The 16,115-nt window shown below is 33.8% G+C and overlaps 1 pseudogene; it reads right to left on the reverse strand.

Annotated features, from left to right (window-relative positions):
* Positions 1-13,057: 13,057 nt before the first annotated feature.
* Positions 13,058-14,546, reverse strand: LOC114210272 (ATP-dependent RNA helicase DDX3X-like; annotated as a pseudogene).
* Positions 14,547-16,115: the final 1,569 nt, after the last annotated feature.

Here is a 16,115-nt window from a genome sequence, read left to right on the forward strand (position 1 = left end):
ATGCGATAAAAGATTAGTAAAATGTTCACCTATTTTATAACTCAGTGCCAATTTTCAGTGTTTCCTGCATTGGCCCTTTTTCTCCAAATTAAATCATCAATAAGTGGGGTGCCTGGGTGGCTCAGTCAGTTAAGCATCTGCCTTCAGCTCCGGTCACGATCCCAGGGTCCTGGGATCAAGTCCTGCATCGGTGGGGGGTGTCCCTGCTCAGTAGGGAGCCTGCCTCTCCCTTTCCCTCTGCTGTTCCCCTGCTTGTGCTCTCTCTGTCAAATATATAAATAAAATCTTTTTTAAAAATCATCAAAAAGTGATTTGCTTTTAAAAGAAAATGAGGAGTATTACTAAAACAGTACCCAAGTAACCAACTATCATTTTACCATATTTCAGAATACCCTGCATCAGAGCAATATGTACAATAATTATTGTTTTTCAAATAAAAGTTTAAAGGTTGTCAGTCAGATGTATCTGAAATAGAGGAATCCCTAAATGTTAAAGTGAAATATGGTCTAAAAGGTAGAAAGTCAGTGGATATATGATTTTTCCTATCTGGGAGTGTTTGTCATCTGGATACAAAACACATCAATCTGTTCCCCTCTCTAATATCAAGAAGCAAAGCATAAAGGCCATGAAACCCAATGAAGTAAGCCCAGGTAGAATCTGAAGAATAGGTAATGTTGATTATATAGAACTGTACTTGAGATTTGACTTTGACCTATATTTTTGTCTTCCTAAAATTAACTATGGAAATTCTATGACCAGCTAAATGTGAAAGATTGGTATAAGAAAGCACTGAATTATATGACACTACCTTTGCTACATAGAGAAATTCAAATGTTGGAGCCCTGTTTTTAAAGTCTCCTTTTCCATGACAGGAAATGAGGAAGGACACACAGAGAATGACAATCCAATTCCCACTCTTGTCCCCGCATTATTAGAACCTTGGAAATATCTTCTTTATTTAATCCCGATTTTCATGAATATTTACTTTGGATGATTCTATGAAAATTAAACAGAACTCCCAGTAAAGGCTGAGAATTTCAAGTTTCCATGAGTGACATGGAACTGGCTAGAGAATCTCTGGAATAAACCATTCATTTCATTCCAAAAGGAGACTGTTTAATAACTTACCCCGTAACATAAATATATCTTCTACTCCAGGTCTATCCTGCATTATTACCATCCCTTCAAACATTATGGATATATTTTCCTTCTTACTCACTATTGACAATCTTTCAGTATCCCTCAGCATAACTGTGAGGAGAATATGGAATGTTGCTGGAAATTTCCCTCAAAATACATTATGTGGATTTTTTTATTAATCTCTTTAACATACAAATAAAACAGTATCTAGTTATCTAATTGCTGCTGATAGCAAAGCTTAAGTAATTTTATCATTAAATCTATTTTATATTAAATAATAAATGTATTTTATATTAAGTACATCTTAAAATATCTAAAAATCTAACACTTTATAAACAAATATCAAGTAGTTTCTCTGTTCATAATTGCATGCTCTAAACCTACAAAAAGTGTTAAAGAGTACAAATTTTTTCATGGTAGTGATAAACCTCAAATTAAGCAAAGATGAAATAAATATTGATTGCTATAATATGAAATCAACCCGATCATTATTTCAAAAAAAAAAAAAATGGCGGGGTGCCTGGACGGTTGGTTAAGTGTCTTCAGCTCAGGTCATGGTGCCAGAGTCCTGGGATTGAGTCTCACATTTGGCTCCCTGCTCAGTGGGGAGTTGGCTTCTCCCTCTCCCTCTGCCCCTTCCCCTGCTTGTGCACTCTCTCTCTCCATCTCAAATAAATAAATAAAATCTTAAAAAAAGGCAATATTCAAATATAATGAACTAATTCCGTAAATTGGTTGGAATTCAGAGCTTTGATTCCTTAAAATGGTAAAGACCTGAAAACCCTCCAAATTTGAATCATATTTAAGACAGCATGTACCTGATCACTAATTGGTGCAGTCATTGAGCCCAAGTTCTGGACACCTGCTCATTTCTGCCCATTCTCTCTTCTTAGGCAAGTTCATCTGTTTCTACGACTTTATTTATAGCATTTATTAGTGAAAACTCTTGTAGCCTATACCAAAAACTTAACTGCTAGAGAGGAATGTCAAGATCAAAATTTTTTTCTATTTCTTTTAAACACTGCTAAATACATTCAAGGATACTATTGACAGTTATTATTTTTAAACACTAATATTATCACATAAAAAGAACTAAGATGTTTTACTCTGAAGAGGAGATAAAATGCTGCTTATTAATGATTACTTTTTAAATTCTAAAAATGATTAATTTATAGCTCAAAGCCCAAGGTCAAAGCAGATTCTTTTATTCCATAATTGGATATTTTAACAACGGATTGTGGTGTTTGGCCTGGCATAAATAAGATATTGTGACTCTGACTGCATTACAGGTATTTAATTACTTATTAGTATACAGAAATAGAATTCACTTTGCATTTCTCAAAAACCTTTCCTTTTTTAAGATTTTTCAAGTTTTTATTTAAATTCTAGTTTAAATGCCACTTTTAGACCAACATTTGGCAAACATGTGTTTCTCTCTTAAGACCTCTCTAAGCTTTAAATGTGCATATAACTGATTATTTTTCCCACGTACTTGAGTATCTAACTCAATCTTAGCACCCACAACCTGATTTCCCCACCCTGTCCATCAAGTTTCTTAAACCAGAACTAACATTCATTTTTGTTTATAGTCCATTTTTAATTTATTACCAAATGGTATTCATTCTTTTTTATTTTTTTATTGTTATGTTGATCACCATACATTACATCATTAGTTTTTTTATTTATTTTTTAATTGAAATAAAATTGACATATAATTTTATATTAGTTTAAGGTATACAAAATATTGATTTGACAATTCTTTGCTTACTCATTGCTCACTGTAAATGTAGTCACCATCTGTCACCAGGCAACATTATTATAATATTATTGACTATATTCCCTGTGCTGTACTTTTCATCTCTGTGACTTATTTATTTTATAACTAGAAATTTGTGCCTCTTTATTTTAATTTTTTTATTATGTTAATCACCATACATTACATCATTAGTTTTTAATGTAGTGTTCCATGATTCATTGTTTGTGCATAATACCCAGCACTCCACGGGGAACGTGCCCTCTTTAATACCTATCACCATGCTAAGCCATCCCCCCACCCCCTCCCCTCTAGAACCCTCAGTTTGTTTTTCAGAGTCCATCATTTCTCATGGTTCATCTCCCCCTCCGATTTCCCCCCTTCATTCTTCCCCTCCTGCTATCTTCTTTTTTATTTTCTTAACATATATTGCATTATTTGTTTCAGAGGTACAGATCTGTGATTCAACAGTCTTGCACAATTCACAGCGCTTACCATACCACATCATTAGTTTGTGATGTAGTGTTCCACGATTCATTGTTTGTGCATAACACCCAGCGCTCCATGCAGAATGTGCCCTCTTTAATACCCATCACCAGGCTAAGTCATCCTCCCACCCCCCTCCCCTCTCAAATAGTATTCATTATACTAATAATATAAAACCTTTTCTTTCTTCAAACTATATTGCCATTACCTTAGACCAAGATACCACCATAATTTTTCAGGCCTATAATTTCATAATTTTACCCTAATATCAATATATAATAATTCTAAAATATCACATTCTAAATAACATATTTTGCTAATCATAAGATGTGCTTTGGGCAGTATCTTACTTATCTACAGCAACAATAGATATTACTAAAATATGAAAACTGTCATGGAAATGAGATGATGAGAGAAGGCAAAATACAAATTGGCTCCAAATTCGCCAAAAGCACTGCTGTCTCTTTAAGGTAGCAGAGGGGACTAATTAGTATGATAGACATACAAAAAAAAAGGGTACTGAGAAAAGACTATGGCATAATAAAAACACCACAAAAATGTATTTACAAAATAGACCAGCAGTCATTGGAAGGAAGTTGAATAATACCTTACTTACAATGAAAAGGAGATTATATTGATTTTTTTTCTTCCTATCATGATTCTCTGACTTTAAAAAACTGAGTATGTGGCCTTTAGTGAATGAAGTTAAAGGAATCACATGAGAGAAAGCTGTGCTGGTTCTTTATTATTTCTTTCTTTGCTCTTTCTATCTTATTTTGGCCTGGAGCTTTATTTTCTCTGTTTAAGAAGAACTATTGATTCAGGAAGACCAAAGGGGTCTCCATGGGACCCAGGGAGAATCAGCAAGGACCAAACTGCTTAGAGCTGTTGGCTAGAATTTCAAGTGAAAAGAAGTCCAGCTGGGATCACCAAATAGGAGTAGAGTTAGGATTTCAGAAGATAATTTATCTTAAAATATAAGATGTGGCCCTTTGCTTAAAAATTTCTGGTTGAAATTTGTAAAACTTTGTGTATAGCAATCATAATGCAGGATAGCAAGGTACTACCAACTTTACCTAGGCGTGAAAGTTGCACAGACATGAATCTTCTGAAGAACTTATTTCACTATCAAGAACCAAAATAAATAATACTTATTGCACTGATAATTGCTCAGTTAGTTAAAAGAGGACCTCAGCACTTCTCACAGTGGTTACTAGTTATTTCTGAGAATCCTACACATAGTATGTTTGTTCTACAAAGAAGTCTTCAGTCATCTTTTGGCATTTCCATCCTTCTTTATTTCTTACTTAGAGAAGCCTCAGTGTTTCCACTCTCCCACATAAGCTTGCCAAGTGTCCACGATTATGGTCACCATACCTGATATTCCCAGAGGAGACAAACTTAAGCTGCCTAAAGTGTGCAAAATGGTCTCCTCCCTTGGGGCCTGACACATTTTTGCTTTTATGCAGAGTATCAGGATTATCTCCTCAACGTTTACCTTTATCATATATTGCCCTTATCATAACTATGAGATATTGTCACAATTACATACCTCCTCTTCTGCTAGGACTTCTTTGATAGAAATTTTTCTTCTTTACTCAACATACATAAGAGGAGTTTGGATGTATATATGTGGTAACAATTAGGGTGTGCTGTTAGTGGTGTGTGCGTGTGTGTGTGTGTGTGTGTGCAAGCACTTGTAAGGGAATGGAGAGGTGGAAATTGGATTTCTTACACTAACAAGAATAGCATAAAAACAACTAAAATAAATTTTCCATTAGGATTTGATTTATTTTCTTTCCTTTATGTTCCTTGTTAGGCTCTTACTTATTCTTATCAACTTATATATTAGTATCATCTGTATTTACACTTTCAGGTGCCTTACACTGTCACTGTCAATCTTTCATAATTAAAAAGTGTTCTTATTTAGCTGTGGTTATCAGCCTGCCTACTTGTAAATTTCAGCCTCTAATTTCTTATAATACTGGAAACCAGCTAACCAAGCAAATTAAAATTGTGTGAAAATTATCTATGAGTGAATAACTTGTAAGTAAAGGCTTTATTTAAGAACTCTTAGAATTACCTTATGTTTCTTTTTAGTTACTGGCAATTCTCTTGATGGCTGAAATTACCAAATATGGGACTGTGTTCAGAGTGAGATATTGTGACATAGTTTAAAATACTGGTTAGGTGGTATAATTTTTAAAAAATGAGACACAGTAAGGACCACAGTAACTGAATGCTACTTGTCAAAATACACTAATAACTGGTGTTGATCTAAGCAAATACTATTCACCATAAATTAAAATTTTATTTAATATTTACATATTAACATACTTAACATTCCACATACGTTTACCTTCCTAGAACTAAGTGACTTAGTATATCCTGCATTGATTAGCATCAATAAACTTGGGATGCATCTCTTCATATGGAAAGAGCCCAGTGAATATCCTGTCAAACTGAGCGAATAAAACCTACACATATTGAGACACAGGCACACATTCTACCATCATATCCCACAAAATACTTGAAGTTTGCCATCACCCTTAGACTCTTGAATGGAAATAGGATTCAGGTTATTTTCTTTATCTCTCTAGAATTTTCCTTTATCTTCCACATGCCTCTCAGCTCTTCACAATTATCTTTAGAAACCAACTTTTGTAGACTATTCAAGGGGAATAGGCTTTTAGAAACAAAAGCCAGGCCACGTCCTGTATACCTTCCCTCAAGGAAGAAACACTAGACTAACAAATTGATTGACTTGATGCCATGGAATAAAGGATTAATAATTTAAAAAAAATAGGATTTCTAAGTTATACTGTCCCATTCAGAACCTGAACATTCTTATCATTTTCAGCTAACTTTCCCCTTTTATCATTAACATTATTTCTAACAAATAGTTCTTAAAAATCACTGCACAAGGGGCACATGGGTGGCTCAGTCATTAAGAGTCTGTCTTCGGCTCAGGTCATGATCCCGGGGTTCTGGGATCTAGCCCCACATCAGGCTCCTTGCTCAGTGGGAAGCCTGCTTCTCCCTCTCCCACTCCCCCTGCTTGTGTTCCCTCTCTCGTTGTGTCTCTCTCTCTGTCAAATAAATAAACAAAATCTTTAAAAAAAAATCACTGCACAAAATCGGACATTATTCATGAAGCAGTACATTAGAATGAAGTTTATCTTAGGCCTGGTGTTCAAAAACTCTGATGCTCAATATTTAAGTGAGCAAAATATTCTTAATTTCAAATGCAATATAGGTCACTAGAAACTATGTCTACCTACCTACTTACCTACATACCTACCTATCTAACTAAAGTATCAAGGTTTAACCATGGCTTTTGTTGAATAGTACACTTCACATAAATAGAAAATAAAAATCTTCCCACTGAGCAGGGAGCCCGATGTGGGGCTCGATCCCAGGACCCCGGATCATGACCTGAGCCAAAGGCAGTCGCTTAACCAACTGAGCCACCCAGGCGTCTTCCTGCTCTTGTTAACTCTCTCTCTGTCAAATAAACAAATAAAATCTTAAATAAAAAAAGAAAAAAAAGAAAAGAAAATCTTACCCTTGATAATTAGCTTTGCATTCAATGGGTTTTCTGAAATAGAATTAACTTATCAAAGTAAATGATGTTTTCTAGTAGCATGCTATTACTTATGTTCTAGGTGACTCATTTTAGAAAGCAAGCTATATGTGTTATAGATATAAGCTTTTGTATTTGCATTGAGGGTGCTTGTTTGAAGAGAAAAACATTTGTTGATAATATAAATATTACTTAAAAAACCACTTTTTAAAAACTTGTGAAATTTATTTTACTTTGCCAATAAATATCCTCAATTAGGTAAGGAGGAAGAGATATTTTTAGAGACTTTTTTTGGTGCTTCCCCTCCCATGTTTTCTATTCAACGTAATGGCAGAATTAAATTTCATTTACTGCCTTCACCTATCCATTTCTAAAGCAATGTAGAGAAAAGATATTAGGCGTAACATTGTCACCTCTGCATTATCTATGGATGAAGCACAATTATTAATTGAGTCTCATTCCATATATGCTTCTATTGTACTACTTCCTTTAATGAATAGAGGCTTTCTCTTTGTATTTTATACTCGTTTTTTAAGAGTCAGATAGATATTTAAAGTCTTTGCAGTACAGTAAAAATAATAGAGCTCTAATAGAAGGAACACAGCTATTCCAGAATATTTTAAATATGGTACCTAGTATATTGAGAAGTCTCAAATCAGCGGGGTATGAATGAAATATTTTTTCCATTCACTAAATTTCACTGGTCTCTGTCAAATCTCCATGTTTGTCTCTTAACTATATCTTGAGCAGATTCTACAATTCTCTAGCAACTTGAATGTTTGAAGAGCAGTTCAGTTAAGGATGAATTGATTTAATTTTTCCCCTTCTTCAAGTCCATACCCCAGTTCATGTTTTATCTATGACTCTAAATGGTATGAATGGTAAAGGAAGTTTTGGTTAGCTTTGAGTCACGGTTTCTATTTTCCCTCTTTAAGGCTAGGTTCTTCCATATTATTGAGGAGAAAGGAGAAAGGTGGAAAAAATATCTTTTTACCCAACTGACACTTGCTTTATTCTACTTTGCCGTTTTTCATTCTATGGCTGACACTGATTGGTCATTAATGTCCTTCATGTGGCACAAGTCCAAGGGTTTGCTGTTTCAAAGGGTTTATGTGTGAGTTTTGGGAGGGCCCTGGGCTTCTCCACTATGGAGTTCTATTTAGTCCTCTTCTATAAATCCCTTTACCTCCTGCACCTCATGCATCCACAAACTCATGCTGTTGGTATTCACCATCTGGCAGACAATCCTCTTGGGAGAAATAACAGCAATCAAGCTCTACTAATTTCTGGGTATCTGTTTGCCCTGTGAAAAACTCACTCCTTATGTCTTAGGAGAACAATGCTCTCCAATTCTCTTCTCCATTGTGCAGGAGAAATTCGTAAACCTTATGCTTAAGCAGAAGTCCAGCTGACAAATTAACTTTCTCCTTGTTTTAGAGAACACACACTCTCATACACGTATATATGCTGGGCTAATGGGAGAAAAAAACATATTCTTCCCCAAAGCTTGGATATTACATGCCTCACAATTTGACTACACTGATGATGCATATGTATCTTCTTCTTTTCCACATTGCCCTGTATCCTTTTCTCCTTCCTGGTAGGTTTACAGAGCCTGGGAATTTAGGATGTATATCATGGTCACCTCTTAGTCCTAATAAAATCTTCTGACTCTGACTGCCCCTGTGTTTATAAATGTGTGTTACTTTTGGCATTTCTTTGGCCCCAATTCTGTTTCAATGAGAAAAGCACTAGTAAACACCCTATTTTCTCATGGAAAGCAATATGTATTCTGGCTTTTACTTTGGACTATTCTAATTTGAACTTATTTTCAAACTTTCTAAGTTTCTGTATCCCAATTAGTTACAAAATGTTGAGTACTTATGTTCTTTTTTAGAAAGTTTGCATTTCATGTAACCATAAATAAAAAATACATAATCAATGAATGTATTATTGCCATTATCATTGAATTCTGAATTTTCAGATTAAGTTTATAATGCATAATTTAATATGCTGGCACTATTTTCTGGGTAGATATAATTTTATCTTATTGCAATTAATTTTAAGTTTTAAGTTATTTTTCAGTTAACAACATTGAGAATCATATTTTCAGTTTGTTGTTGTTACCTATCCCTCCTTTGAAGGATTTTGTTTTCATTGAGAAAAACTTAATTGCATTTCATAATTCAGAAGAAAAAACACATATTTTAATTTGAATAAATTGATTTATTTCTGATAAGTAATAATAAAATTTTAAGGCCTTAATGTTTATAAGAAAATGAACAGTTGATAAATTGTCCAAATACCCTAGTCATGCATATTTCTCATTAGTTGACATTTTAGAATTATAACTTTATCACTTTATCATTTCAAATTAAAAAGGCCTACATCTAATTTTACTTGAAGCTTCCTTACCTTGAGACATGAAGTTTAATTATCATATTACATTATAGAAATTTTTAGTAGCCAAAATTCATGTAAATCTTGTGTATTTAGCAATTTAATTCTATGTTCTATATTTTTTCAATTTACCAAAGTCCTTACTAGAATGAAACAATGATTACCTCTATGACTAAAAATGCTAATACTGACTTTTAAAAAATCTCTTCTGATCTTTGTTTTTCCAAAACTGAAATTTTGCCATAAAACGGAACATTTCATTGAGATTAATTTAATGAATGATTCTATATTGCTTATGACAGGGTGGTACATTTTCCCAGTGCAAGAGCCTGATGTAGTCTGCCCATGTATTTTAATGAACTATTCCCAATGCAACTATAGACTCAAATATCTGAGCAGATGATATACTCCTAGAGTGAGTGGACATGTTCATATGGTCATGTGTCTTTAGGATGTAATTCCTAAATTTTATTGTTCATTTTTTGATACATGAAAAGTCTTCAAAATCAATCATCTATTTATTTACCTATCTACAAACTAACTTCCTTTGTAAACAGAAGTACTGGCTTTATAGTGTAGTACAATTCTAAGTAATATTTTTAGTACTGCTACCTTCTTAATTTGGTAAATATACCTATATCAATTTCATCATTGCATTATAAAGTTCATAGAAGCAGGTTAGATATATAAGACCATATTTTTTTCATTTTTTTTTTCTTTTGGACTAATATTTTTCAATACACTTTATTCAATTATTTTGCATTCTAAAAGTCACATTTTCTTAGGGAAATTCTTTACTTTCATTTGAAATCTCAATGAAAAGAATACCTTTATTTACATATTGCATTGTAGAATTTTTTTAATATATGATACACTTAAATAATACTAGGTCTATATTTTTTTAAACATCTACGTGTAAAAAAGGAAACAAATTAAAATTATAGATAAATAAGATAGGAACTAAAACCAGTAACCTAGAAAGAAAGAATATAATCAGTCAGTGACCAATAGTTAAGGAAATAGAATGTTGCTGCAATAAGGGAATATGTCATATCATGTTACCACACATTTATAATATACCTGGCTCTATTCTCAGCTCTTCAGACATATTATATGTTTAATCTCCACAATAATCTAGTGAAGTAGATATTATTATCTTCCTTTTACAAATGAGGAAACTGGAAACACAGGAATATTATGTAACTTGCCCAAGTTCATAGAGAAGGGAGAAGAGAGCTAAGATTCACACCCAAATGGTCTGCATCCTCAACTATAACTCTATACTGTCCCTTCATGAGATGCCCAATACTTTTTATTCTTTATGTATTTTTATTAATTTTTATATTATTTCTTGGTAAGTGGAAAATATATCCTGAAGCTCAAAGTTATATCATTAGTTCAGCCATAATTCAACAAGTAAAGTCTATTGATCTCTCAAATTCATAGAAAAACTTATGACCTTGGCAGAATATATATTAAAGTAAACACATGCAATTGGGAAGAATTGTTTTTATGTCTATTAGTACTTTTTGAGTTTACCTAACATTACACTATAATTATTAGGGAAACAGTTATGTACTAACTTAATGTGACAAAGTTTATCAAATTGATTACTAAAGTGTAGCTTGTAATGCCCTTGGTCATTTCAGCTTGAACCTGTGCTGAGTGCCAGTGTTGGCTGGCCCTCCGCTCTCAGCCAGACGGTGGAATTTATGTATGACTTTCTCTTAGGCCTTTGGCAGGAACTCCAATTTTTTCTGTTAGTACTCAAATTAAGTCAGGTTTCTTTAGACACTTTTCCATTCTAACTAAAAAGAAAGCAAGTAAAAAAAGTTTTCAATTTTAGATTTCCCACTCCCCAGCTTTATATAATGGAAAATTATGTGTTTGCTTTCTAATATGAACCAAGAAAAGGACAAATTTGAGCAGAAGAATGATGTGTTGTATATCCCAGACATGCTTGACCAATAAACAAAAATAAAAGCAGGGTAAAAAATTACATTTCTAAACTTATTCATGATACAGAAGCGAGATAAGCCAATAAAGCGTACTGACCACTGTGTATGAGGCTTTCTTTCTTTCCTCTTTTCTTTTTCTTAACTTTCAGTTTGTGTAGTATTTTGTTAAATATTTAAAGTATAAACTAAAGCTAAAATATTTTTGATGTGCCTTTCTTAAGGAAGGATTTTTGAAAATCATTAATAGCTCTCAGTGTGGTTAATATGGCATATGTGATCAGAATAAGCAGATATCAGTGAACTTTTAGCTCATGATTAAGAGTTTTAACTTCTGTCCTTGAGTCTCACAATAATATCTCATTTCTTTTCATCCTCCTAAATTATGCTCCTTGAGCTCTTTTCTGTAAACACCAATCACTTGAAATTGAATATCCAGAAGATTAGCCATTTCAAGAGTCATACATCCTACCTTACTAAAATATGCTAATATATAAAATTCTAAGGGATGTAGTTCTTCTAATCTTTTGCTTTTCTCCATTCAATGCAAATGTCACCACTAAATACTGAAATATTATGGCAGGCATATTTTTTATATATAGCAAACATTAAAATCTGTGATTTAGTTGAATTTTTCTTAGACTCCAAGATTACTTCTAAAAATTATATAAGACTAACTCACATTCATGACAGATTTATTAAGGAGAAGTGATATATTAAAACCTTGCAAGTTATATTTTACATTAAAGGTAAATTAAAACCATAAATTAAATGTGTGCACAGATGAGCCCAGTCTTAGCAAACAGTAATCAGGTACTGTTTAATTTTCCTGTACTGGATAGATTCATCAGGACACACTGAGTCTCTCTAGTAATTTTCCACATCCCCCTTATGTCTGACATTTGCTTCATCAGAATCGAGTCTCCTTATAATCATAAGGCAAAACACATTCTTATATTAAGGAGAAAGGATGGCATTGCCATTGCAATATTTTAATCTGGAAAACATATATCTGCTGTTCTCTGTAACGACACATTTGAAAAGTCAAATAACCTTTAGAAAGAGGCTTACTATAACAAAGTCAGTGTATTCCTTAAGTACTTAGAAGAGAATAGAGTTTTGTGTGTAAATGTGTACTTAAATTTAAAATGTACAGAATTTTTTCAAATTTTAGTCTACATTCATTCAATTTGTTTTGTCGATACAAGTGATATCTTGAGCATTACTGAGCCAACAGGACATCAAAATAAAAAGTTGTCCAAAGTTAAAGGCACAGTACATTAACAAACAGATAATCTGGTTACAAAATTATAAATGCAGCTTGGGATAGGGGTAGGCAAGAGGGAAGTTAATCTAAATTACCACAATGGAAGTTTTCAAACTATCTCTGAAGAAGGCTTCTGATCACTCTTCTCATCTCTTTTTGTGAGGTTCAGCTCCCTTAAAAAAAAAAGTGAATGGAATATTACAGTGGGTAATTTGTTGTGAGTACAGCCAATGTGATGTACATTTCTTCATTATCATTACAAGTCAATATTGACAAGTTTTTTTCATATTTGAAATGTCTAGTCCTCTTTTTTTAATATTTCATTTATTTATTTGAGAGAGAGAATGAGATAGAGAGAGTACATGAGAAGGGGGAGGGTCAGAGGGAGAAGCAGATTCCCTGCTCAGCAGGGAGCCCGATGCGCAACTCCATCCCGGGACTCCAGGATCATGACCTGAGCCGAAGGCAGTCGCTTAACCAACTGAGCCACCCAGGCACCCTGAAATGTCTAGTCCTCTTGATGCTATTGCTATAGCCACTAGAATTGGGCTTTTTTTTTTCCTGAAAGGAACAGATGAAGGTTCTTCTCTGTCTCTCTAAGATTGTTTTCCATGGATACTGGTACAAGCATCTCCTTCCTGGTATAAGAAGTCCTTCAGAGAATCTTCACCCTTTTTGTTCACCACAAACACTCAAGTCAATGAATCCTTGCCCGTTGAAAGTCAAGCAGAAATTATCATTTGTCTGACTCCTTCTGTGTCATATTCTCAGAGGTAGAACCAATCTTCCCACAACCAAAAAGATATATTCATTCAAGAAATCATGAGCAAACATCTTTATTTCTCTAGGGAAAGTAGCACTGAACATCATGGTGTGGTGAACTTCCTTTGGTGACATGCTATTTTGTTCAAGTATTCCATATATCTGAGCTTCAAACTTCATATCCAACATTCTATCAGCTTTATTCAACACCAAGTATTTGCAAAAGTCTAATCCAATATTTCCTCTTTCCATCATACCTACTAGGCCTCCAAAGTGGCTACTAACAAGACTCCATGTTCTGAGTCTCAAATCTGCTGACCAATATCGGCACCACCATAAATAATCCAAAGATGAACTCTAGATTGGTATGAAAATTTTCTGGCTCTCTCATAGATTAGTACTGTCAATTCTCTTGTTGGTGCTAATACCAAGAAACTGGATATTGTTTGCAGCTCCCAAACCTTCCCTTTTCTTTTATGGCTCTCAAAGTCTCTCTTGGACCATCAGAATAAATCTGACTCAAGATGGGCAAAAGAAATGCTGTAGTTTTTACAGACCCTGTTTGGGTAAAAGCCTTCAAATGTCTTTTCCTTCTACATTAGAGTCAGGTGAGTATAACAAGTAAGCTCAATGTCTCCCAAGATAATTTCTCCCATCTCAACATCACTGAAACTTTCAATATGTGGGAGACATTTGTTGCCTGTTGCCTCAGTTGGAATGTCATATTTCTCCAATTAAATCTAGTCTTATCTCCAAAAAGAGTTTTTGTTCCAAGCATTCACTTGGTGGAAGCGGTTTTGACCAGTCATCTTCATCTGATTTGTCACACCAGCAACTCTCTCCACCATGTTCAAATTTGTCAGAGCCACTTTTGTAGTCATGGCTGCCAATGCTATCAGTCTTTTTGTCCAGGATCATCAAACCTCTCCTTTTATCCACTTCCACAATCACTGAGAAACTAGACTTTCCTCTTGAATCACTATGAACCTCAAAACTGTTGTATGTATCTTTTATTGGAACTCACTATGAACTGTCTTTGTCATAGAGTCTTGTAGTAACTTCTCTGTTTCTTAAGGGAGGAGGAATATAGCATCCTTTGCAGGCTGTACTTCCTCCATGCTGGTTATCGGTAGAATTCAGATGTGCATTAGCAAACTGCTGGTTCAGTTTGAGCTCATTTTCCACCACCACAGGATCCATCCCTTGAGTACAGAGAACTCAGAATCTTCCTCCACAGCTCTAAAGTGTGTAGAATGTTGTTCCAATAAATGAGGTCTCCAGATACATATAACCATGTTTGAAAGAAGTATCTTTGAACAACTTATGATTCAAAAAAAAAAAATTTAGGACTTTATTGTCCAACGATTTTAAAGCATGGCTAAGTATATTATTTGATATAGGTATGTTTTAATGTTTTATATAGTTTCTAAATGAATTTTAAATTATTTAATTTAAAAGTCATCTCTTTAGATTTGTTTAATCAATAAATCTCCAATCACGCTATTATTTTAGATTAAATGATATTGTATATATTTCGTCGAAAAGACTGAGATTTTACTATTTTTTGTTTGTTTATTCTATTCTCAGTTTTCTCTGTAATAAGGAGTTAACTTAATTAAGTTTTTGGCTACTAAGCAAAGAACTATGAATTCATTTAATGATTTGCAAATAGCACAATATAGTAGTGCAAAATCAAAACTATAATTTTGGAGATTGCTCTGAATTCCAATTGTGACCATAAATGGGTTTGTATCAAATATTATGTGCAGTTAGAATCAATATAACTATATGGATTTGTGAATATATTGTTCAAACAAACATAATGGCTCGTATTTCTTGACATACTCAAGGTTAAGTGTTGACAAGTGCTGTGCAAACTCTTCATTCTCCTCCTTTAAATATTGCATGTAAGGGGTGCCTGGGTGGCTCAGTAGGGTAAGCTGCTGCCTTCGGCTCAGGTCATGATCCCGGGGTCTTGGCATTGAGCCCCGCATCGGGCTCCCTGCTCAGTAGAGAGCCTGCTTCTCCCTTTCCCTCTGCCTGCCGCTCTGCCTGCTTGTGCTCTCTGTCTGTCAAATAAATAAATAAATAATATCTTTAAAAAAAATAAATATTGCATGTAAGATGCAACATGTGTAAGTGCCACAGGTTAATAGATTTCCATAATCCTGTTCTATATATAGAATTCTTCAGGTCCCAAGATACAATGCAACTAATCCAGTGCACAATACAAAATAAATTATTTTATTAATGATGTTTTCTGGATTATGCACAGATGAAGTAAAGCAATATTTTTTGTACTTTTGGTTTCTTTGCAATCGATAAGGGATAATACAATCTAAGCCTTCAAAATGATATGATTTTCAAGCTGTAAAAGACCTACAAAAATACACATCTAGTCCATTACTTTACAGATGAAGAAATTGAGGTGAATTGCCTATGTTAAGCTTGCTATCTATGACAGATTTGAGAGAATGTCAAGACACCTAATTTAGGAATACAGGATACAACCCTTCCTTTAAACTAATACAAATGCATATAAAGGGATGTTTCACATAGATATTATCATTCCTTTAATGCAACCTTCTCTGCTTCACAATTCTGACCTAGCTGAGAAAATAACTATCATATTTCTTCTTTTTGTACTGAGTATACAGTTGTTTCAAACCCCACCTATTGTAAAATTTTCTACCTCTACCAAAACCCCCTGAATAACAGAAAATGAATTTCTTCTCTTTCTCAGATATTCAGAAATTTTCCAGAAATAAT

This window comes from Eumetopias jubatus, unplaced genomic scaffold (genome assembly GCF_037043125.1).
Source record: "Eumetopias jubatus isolate StellerSeaLion01/CBP00866 unplaced genomic scaffold, mEumJub1_p1.0 scaffold_3, whole genome shotgun sequence".
NCBI classification, from domain to species: domain Eukaryota; kingdom Metazoa; phylum Chordata; class Mammalia; order Carnivora; family Otariidae; genus Eumetopias; species Eumetopias jubatus.